The sequence below is a fragment of the Monodelphis domestica genome, chromosome 6 (genome assembly GCF_027887165.1).
Source record: "Monodelphis domestica isolate mMonDom1 chromosome 6, mMonDom1.pri, whole genome shotgun sequence".
Classification (NCBI taxonomy): Eukaryota; Metazoa; Chordata; class Mammalia; order Didelphimorphia; family Didelphidae; genus Monodelphis; species Monodelphis domestica.
Window position 1 is genome coordinate 306,343,609 of NC_077232.1, and position 9,615 is coordinate 306,353,223.

General features: G+C 34.2%; 1 pseudogene; it reads right to left on the reverse strand.

The window, feature by feature from the left end:
• Positions 1-258: 258 nt before the first annotated feature.
• On the reverse strand, positions 259-359 carry LOC130455341 (U6 spliceosomal RNA; annotated as a pseudogene).
• Between the last annotated feature and the right edge of the window lie 9,256 nt (positions 360-9,615).

Sequence of the window (9,615 nt, forward strand, 5' to 3'; positions counted from 1 at the left end):
TATCCTCCCCAACCCACTTTCAACACTCAATTAGGTAAGTAGACCATTAAGATAAAATTTGTTATTTTCTAAATAATTTTTTTGATTTTCAATCAGATATCTTTTCCCCAACTCAGAAAAGAACAAGAAAAAGAAAATTCCCATTAAAATGAGCATAGTCAAGCAAAACAAAATTTCATATTGACTTTGACTAAAACTAGCTATCTTATTCTTCATATTAGTCCAACATACCTCTATTGGGAGACTTATAGTATTCTAAAAACTATGGAATATTTAATGAATTTATGTGTCATCTTTGTGCAAGGATCATGCTAAACTCTCTATAATTCTAACTTTAGTATATTTGTTGATGAACTCAAAAATGATTTGTCTATAGACAAAATCTGTTTAGTTCTGAAGTAACATTTTTATAGAAGTTTATATTCTGAGATATTGAGAAGAAAGAATCAGAGAATGTCAAGTTATCTCACAAGAAGGAACAAAGCATTCAAATCAAAGTATATAATAATTTCTCTTTATTCTTCCCAAATTAGCTATCAAGTTTTTTAATTTAGAAGAGACATTTAAAAATTATGCAATTTTCATAAACATTTTGTGGTATTAGACAAATTTATGTTTTTATTTGTTTGTTTGTTTACAAAGATAGCCAGTGTGATGTAGTGAGACTCAGATAGATTTGGAATCAAAGGGTCTTGATTTAAATCTTGGTGCTCTTAATTACTGCTGCTATGGTCCTAAAACGCAACTAATCATTTCAGACATAAAGTAGGGATTCCATTAGTAAAATAATGAATGATATTAGACTAACTATGGGGGGGGGGGGAGTAAGGAGGAGGAAGGAAGGGAAAGAACATGAATCATGTAACCATGGAAAAATATTCTAAATTAATTAATTAAATAAAAATTTTCAATATATATCTTTCGGGAACATAGCTAGTGCTGATATTTATTACTGGATCAAAGGGTGTGCATTGTTTTACATCCCTTTGTGTTGTAAAGATTAAAATTAATGGCTGGCCAATGATTATATAAAATTATGTGGTCACTAGCATTTATTATATCTTGAGTCGGAAATTTATTTAAATTTTATATATACAAAATGACAGGAAATAATAAAGAAGAGAAATGTGAGGGGGATAGAGGAGTTATCTATACTATCAACCTAAGTGTTTTGCTCCAAGTCTGCTTAATCCAGGCAGAGATTAATTAACTCTCAATCAGGAAGGTTGGTAGTGAGTAACCACATCACCTCCTCCAAGATGGAAGCTAGTCTCTTCAGAAGCTAGGAAAAGGGGTTAGCCTTTTACTCACCCAACAAAGTAGTCCAAGAGTCAGAGTCCAAGTAGAAACTGAGCTCTGACACCAGGATCCAGTCCACAGTCTCCAACAAAACTCCCTCAAAAACTATCTAAAAAAGACAATCTCTTCAGACTAACTTCTCAAAGACAATCTGCCCTGAAGGAGTTCAGGGCTTGCTTTTTATGGTGACTTCTTCTCCCTTCCCCTCTTCACAGGGGCCAATCACAGTTTCCAAATTTTCTAGAACTGCCCAGGGTACAGTGTCTGTAGGATCAACTTCTCACCTTCTGAAGGTTAAATTCTCATCAAAAAGGTTCACAGTTTCCTGATTTGATTGAATTTCTAAGGGTGTGAATTCTCTAAGTGCCTTGATAGCTTCTCACCTAGTACTAAGAAGGGTGTTTAACCTTTTGCTCATTTAATTTAAAAGTAGACAAAGGGGGAGTTGTAAAGATTAAAATTTAGGGGAGACTGAGGCAGGTAGAAATTAGTTTCTCTCTGTAAGGAGTATTATATTTTTAGATGTTTATTGAAGATTAAGGATTAAAGAAAATACAGGATAAGGAAAACGTGCCTAGGCCAGGGAGGCCTAGACAAGACCTCACCTACATTATGGAAAGAGCCACGTCTGCTCCAAAATGGAAGTCCAAAAAAAACAAAAGCCTTTGCCACCAGCTTAAATCCTTCCTCGATCTTGGCCAACCTCAGAATTCCCATGAGATTACAAAGCATTTTGGGGAAGTGGAGCAAGGGCTTGTGGGGATTGAAGTCCAGAGTTCAAATCTCAATCTTACAGAGTTAATCCTGTCTTCAGTCTAGTGAGGTATTAAGTAGGGGTACTCAAGTTAGTGTTAACTCAGGATAGATAATAGAGTAAAGAATTCTCTTTTACAGAGTATAGTTCTAAATTACCCTCCAGAAAGGTTGGATCCGTTCACAACTCTACCAGCAATGCATTTGTGTCCCAATTTTCCACAGCCCCCCTTCAAAATGTATCATTTAGTTACTGTAATATTGACAAATGTGATAGGTGTAAGTTGGTACTTCAGAGTTGTTTCAATTTGTATTTCTCTAGTCAAGAGTTATTTAGAACTTTTTTATTTGACTATTGGTAGCTTTGATTTCTTCATCTGAAAACTGCTTGGTCATATCCTTTGAGTATTTGTCATTTGGAAAATGGATTTTATTCTTATCAAATTTACTTATTTCTCTATGTACTTGAGAAATGAGACTTTTATTAGAGAAATCTATTATAATTTTTTTCCCATTTTGTTGTTTTCCTTCTAATCTTTGTTATGTTGGTTTTGTTTCTACAAGTCCTTTTAAATTTAATAATTGAATGTATTAATTTTACATCTTGTAATGTTCTCTCTCCTGCTGGGTCATAAATTATTCCCTTCTCCATAGGTGTGAAAGGTAAACAATTCTATGTTCCCCATATATACTTATAGTATCACTGTCTAACTCATATACCAATTTTGATGTTATATTGGTATAGGATATGAAATACTGGTCTGTACCTAGTTTCTGACATATGGTTTTCCAGTTTTTCAAGCAATTTCTGTCAAATAGTACATTATTCTCTCAAAAGCTGGAATACTTGGGTTTTTCAAATGCCACATTGCTAAGGTCATTTACCTTTAATCTATTCCATTGATCCATGATTTTATTTTGTAGCCAGTACCTTTATGATATATTTTGAGATCTAATAATGCTAGGCCACTCTCTTCACATTTTCTTCATTAATTCACTTAATATTCTTGATCTTTTGTTTTTCCAGATAAATTTTGTTATTTTTTATAGTGTGACAAAATATTTTTGGAAGTTTGAGTGATGTGGCATTAAGTAAATTAATTTAGGTAGTGTGTAATTGAAAATCTGTTACCCTAAAAAAGAACTACATGTCCGGAGAGCCCACTGACTTCCTGTCATTACATACTTCCTGTAGACAGAGGATAAAGGGAGTGGCATTGAGGTTCTTCCTCTCTTTGGCAAGATGACTGTTAAATATCCTGGAGTAGAAAAAGATAAACCATCCAAGTGTTCTAAGCCACAAAAATCCCAAATGGAGCCATAAAGAGTCAGGCATGACCAAAACAACCGTAAAAGGCACATAAGTATTAGAGGCATTTTTTTTTCACAAATCAGGAAAGTCCATTAACTAGCACATAATTTGACTGGTCAGGATCAGGCAGTAGTCATGACTACAGCTAAAAATCAAAATAAAGACCTTTTGTTAATCCTGTTTTTCTGTACAAAGTCTTTTTCAAATTCCCTATCTGTTAGAAGTTGTGACGATTAGAGGCATACCCACATGAATATCAATTTTGGAAGTACTCAGATATATAGGTTATTAATCAAGGATCACTTGTATATTGCCAGTCATGTTTATAGCTATTTCTTCAATAAGAGAGACTGTAAAGTTATAGAAAAAGATTTAAATATGATCCACATACAAGAGATTATCTGATGTCTGAGAAGAGAGCCTTCCTTACAAATAGACCTTTCATCAACTCAGGAGCTACATGATTAATCTTTTGACAGTGGCTACCTATCCATGAGAGAGATATGGTTAATGACTCTCAGTTAGTTCTGCATAGCCTCCTATCACTTCTATAGTGGTGGTATGGTAAAGAGGGGCCCAAAACGCACTAAAGAATCATGGTAGGAGGGGAAAAAAGTAAGGAAGAAAATGTAAAATAAAGAAAACTTGAGGTTTTTTCCTTCTCATGTTTTTATATGACAAATTACTGTTTTCCTGGTTCTGCTCTTTTAGTTCTGCATCAATTCCTAGAGGTCTTTCCAGGTCACATCAAATTGCTCCAGCTTGTTATTCCTTTCAGCACAATAATATTCCACCACCATAAGATACCACAATTTGTTCAGACATTCCCCAATTGATGGACACCCCTTCATTTTCCAGGGTTTTTTTGCCACCAAAAAGAGCATGGCTATGAATATTTTTGTACACTTATTTTTCCTATTATTTCTTTGGGGTACAAAACCAGCAGTAGTATGGCTGAATCAAAGGGTAGGCAGTCTTTTAAAGCTCTTTGGGAATAATTCCAAATTGCCTTCCAGAATGATTGGACCAATTCACAACTCTACCAGCAATGTATAAGAAGGGAAACAACAAACTAGGAGGAAAATTATAAGAAATTTCTGTGGTGAAGGTATCATTTCTCAAATATATAAAGAACTCTGTCAAATCTATAAGAATCTAACACATTATCTAATTGATAAGTGATCAAAGGATAGGAATAGATAATTTTCAGATGAAGAAATCAAAACTATCAATAATTATATGGAAAAATATTCTAAATTCGTCTTGATTAGAGAAATGTAAGTTAAAACAGCTCTGAGATACTACTTCACACTTATTAAATTTGCCAATATAACAGTAAAGGAAAGTGATAAATGTTGTAGGGGACTTTGTAAAACTGGGACACTAATGCCTTGCTGGTGGAGTCATGAACTGATTCAATCATACTGAAGGGCAATTTGGAATTATGTCCAATGGTGTGAATTTCAAAATTACTCTACCTTATTCAGACCATTCTTTAGAAGATCAGATTTAGCTGTTTCCTGATCAATAACAATAGATATGCTTGGAATAACAGAATCAGGTCTTGGAAACTACATTCTCCACCCTACTCAGTGTAACAAGATTAGGAAGGGCAGCAGCAAACTCAAGATTTAATTATTTGAGAATATGGCCTTCAACAGACATGTGCAAAAAAAGCACAGACCTCTGGGCAGTCCTAGGTCAAGCTTGAGCCACCATTGGCCCATGTAAGATGCAGGAAGTGAGGTAGAGAACAGCCTTTGGATTTCTCAGGACTTCCTGGGAGGAGGGCTAGAGTTCAGCTGGAGGCTGGAGCTTGAGGTTGGAGGAGCCCCGCAGAATGCTTTTCTTCAGCTTGGTCAGGTGACTGATAAGGACTGATCCCTTTTCCTGCCTTGGCTCTCCAAGGTCTGAATGCCCGCTTTGGCTCAGCCTGAGCCAGAGTGATTCTGAGTTAAACTTCTTTCCTTCTCTCCCTCTTTCCTTCTCTCTCTCTCTCTCTCTCTCTCTCTCTCTCTCTCTCTCTCTCTCTCTCTCTCTCTCTCTAATATTTTCTTCCTCCCGTTGTAATTAAAACACCATAAAAATTTGGCAGCTGACTTGGGTATTTTATTATTTGGAATTTCCCTTGGTGACCATTTAAATTTAGACTTTTTTCAGTCTCAACCATAATATTTACCATTTACAATGGACTATAAAAGAAGGCATTCCTTTTGATCCAGTAATACCTGTACTGGGTCTGTATCCCAAAGAGATTTTTTAAAATGGGAGAAGATCTTTTTTACAAAAATACTTATAGCTGCTCTTTTTGTGGTGGCAAAGAATTGGAAACTAAAGGGATGTCCTTCAATTTGGTAATGGCTGAACATATTGAGGCATATGATAATGATGGAATTACTGTGCTATAAGGAATGATGAGCATAATGATTTCAGAAAGAGCTGGAAAGACCTATGTGAACTGATCCAGAATGCAATAAGTAGAATCAGAAAATCATTATACACAGTAACTGCAATATTATGGAATGATAAAATGTGATAGACTGCTACTAACAGCAATACAATAATCCATGACAATTCTGAGGACTTATGAAATGCTATCTGCATCCAGAGAAAGAATCATTGAAGTACAAATGCAGGTGAAAATATATGATTTATCATTTATGTATTGGAGTACACGTTTTGGGGTTTTGGTTCTATAAGATTATTCACTTACAAAAATGAATAATATGGAAATATGTTTTGTGTGATAATATATGTATAACCCAGATTAAATTGCTTGTTAGTTCCAGTCTGGGTAAGGGAAGAAGGAAGGGAGACAATATGTATTATATGACTTTGGAAAACTTGTGTGAAAATTTGTTATTAAAATTTAAAAAAAAACCCTGTACACAGATGATATTGTATAAATATCATTATTAGTTATGTAAATATATATAATTAGTTAAATAAATATAGTTAGTTATATAATATATAGTTATATTATATATAAAATTAGTTATATAAATATATAAATAGATTGACTAGTTATATAAATATAAATAAAAATATAAATATTAGTTATATTAATATAAATATATAAAAATTGTGTATTACAAATAAAATTGTACAGTATATCACATATTTGTGTGTGATGAAATTTCATTTGAAATGGGGAATACTTTGGTAATTTTACATTCTGATATTTCCATTTATCTACTGAAGTCTATTTTCATATTTTGTGAAGATAGAATTAACTCTCCCCTTGTCCATTTTTAGCTAAACAAATCAAGAACTCAAAACACCCCTTCTTAACACTAAGTAAGAGAATTCATGAGTCACTTACCAGAGTAAGCTCCCACCTTCAAAGGCTACTGACACCTCTGGGCAGTACTAGGCAAATTGAAAGACTCTAATTGATTCCTATAAAGTGGAGGAGTAACAAGAAGTGACATCGAGAAAACTGCTTTAAAAAGGACAGCTGGAGGATTCAGTCATTCACTCTCTGTGTTGGTCAGACAGACTAGAGGAGGAGGCACTTCCCTCAGATCCTATGGTGGTGAGTGGAGTGATTATTTCCTTGGTTCTACAGTGAGGAGACCCTCTCTGCTTATTGGTTCTTTGGTGGGACACTCCCTCAAGTGTCAGTTCTGGAGAGATTATTGGCTGTCTTAGCTTTGTGTGCACTGAAAGTTCTCAATAGATTCTTCAGCATCTTCTGGTTGTTTGGAGTTCATCTTCCTAATTAGGACTTTGGATTCTGGTGAGATTTGTTTTCAGATTAACATTTGTAGTCTGCAGACATTAGGATTAAATTTAGGGTATTTTTTTTGTAGGCATGCAGTCTGGAGCCCAGGGTGGAATATGGCTTGTGGCCTCTAAAAGTTTGCCATCATTTTCATATGTAGTACCTATATGTGTCCTTTCATACAACCTCAATAATACTTCCATCCAAGTTGTAAGATCAAAACAAACAAAAAAAAAAATAAAAAGTATTTTCAATATCACAATGACAGTGATTAAAAAATAAAATTCTGCTGAAAAGGAAAAAAATAACAACAATACAATCAATATATATCTTTCCCCCCCCAAAAAATAATCTTTAAGAAACCGAAGTAATCCCACTAGATTCTTAAGTATTCTATTTCTACCTATTAAAATTCTCCCCATTTTAAAGGACCAACTCAAATGCCATCTCCATCTCTATGAGACTTTCCTTGATTTCCTCTAGCAAAGAGTAAATCACTTTTTCCTTGGATCACTCAGAACACATTACTTGAATGACTCTGAACTTATCACATAATTTTTGTAATATAATTATTTTGTACATATTTTACTTGCCTTGCTATATTATAGGATACTTATAGAATACTTCCTGCCATAATTTTGTTTCTTGCTGTTAATATTGAGCACAGCACCTTGTATAATTTATTTGTAATAGGGTGCACATTAGAGTGCCTCAGATTCCATGTCCATGTCAAGGAAGAGAGTAGAGAGTTTATTTTCTAAAGTCATAGTGACATGGAATGAAAATAGCTCAAAGATACTGTGGAGGAACCATGGACATTCTCAAAGTGATTCTAGTCATATAACTACATCTTGAAGAGGAGGCTTTTTGCATTCACTCTTAACTTCAGTTACTTCTTTGTTTCATTTGGGGGCTGCTCTTGTAGCATCCAGTGAGAGACCATGAAAAAAATCTGCCATTTTCCTTAGGAAAAAAGAGCACTTTTGTAATCTTCTGAATCCTCAAACTGTATAACAACTAAACCCCATTAGAAAACTCACTTCCCAGAGAATCTGAAGTAATTATCTCTTTACTATTACCTCTTCTAAGAAATTACAAAAAAAAAATATGGAACAACTTCAGAGCTGGCATGATATAGTAAGGGTTAAAATACAGGTTTGACAAAAATAAAAGAGCAGCTCTTAATAAATAACAATTTAGTTTTATTAAAATAGAGATAGAAAAGAGTATAGTAAAGAAGAGAAATATAGGAAAAAGGTAGAAAAACAAAATTGCCTAATGACTATATTAGTTATGCTATAACTAGTTATAATTATTGTCCAAAACTGCCTATGTCTACCCATAACTGCCAATAACTACCACTAATAACAACCACCCCACAAAGTTCCAACCCAATCAGTGTTAAATTCAACCCCAATTAGGTCTGTCAATGAAGACCAACCACCTCACAAAAAAGTTCAAGAAAGAAAAAAATCTAACAATCCAAATCAAAAGCCATGAACCCCAAATCCAAAAAGCTCTCTAAAGGCTAAAGCCAAAAACGCTCTAAAGGCTAAAGCTAAAAAGCCCTATCAGTAAGCTCAGGCTTGTGTCCTGTATTCCAGCAACCAAATGCCAACCACCAACCCAACACACTCCTAGCAGCCAACTTCTTTGCAACTGCCAGCACCTGTCAGCAACTGACAGACTGGCCAACTGATGCTGACCCCTTTTCTAACCTTTTTTCTACCTCACTTCCTGTCTCTATGGTTCCTCTTTCCTGTCTCTATGGTTTCTACTTCCTGTCATTGTGGGCTGATTAATTCCTACACATCTCTATGGTAAGAGGAACTCCAGGTCCCCTGTTAAATTAAAAATGAATGAAGAATTCCTTTTTATAGTATAATAAGATTACAGACTTGGAACCAGGAAGACCAGTATACAAATTTTGCATCTGACATTGATGAGCTTAGGGCTTCTGGGTAAATCATCCAATCTTCATGAGCTATTATTGTCTTCTTTATATATATGAATATATATAATAAAATAAATATAATATAAATAAAAATAAAATAAAATTATATATATATATATATATATATATATATATATATATACATATATAATAAGAGCTTTGGGAAAGAAGGCCTCTAAAGGTCCCTTCAAGATCTAAATCTATGAGACTATTTCTTATATTTTCCTCATTCTTGGACATAGCCAATGCCTATATATATATATAAAGAAAACTCTCAGAATATATGTGTGTGTATGTGTGTGCGTGTGTGTAGGTATAAACACACACACACATACAAACAAATACACATATATATCCTTTTTTCCCTTTTTTGTTGTCATGTAAAAGACATTTCCATATTGGTTACTGTTGTAAGAACACACTCATACATAACCAAATCCCCCAAATAAAACCATGAATATACTAATGTGAAAGACAATTCCAACAGTTCTTTCTGTGGAGGTATAGAGCATTCCCCATTGGAAGTCTTTCAGGATCATCCCAGATCAGTGCATTGCTGTCAGTAATCAAGTT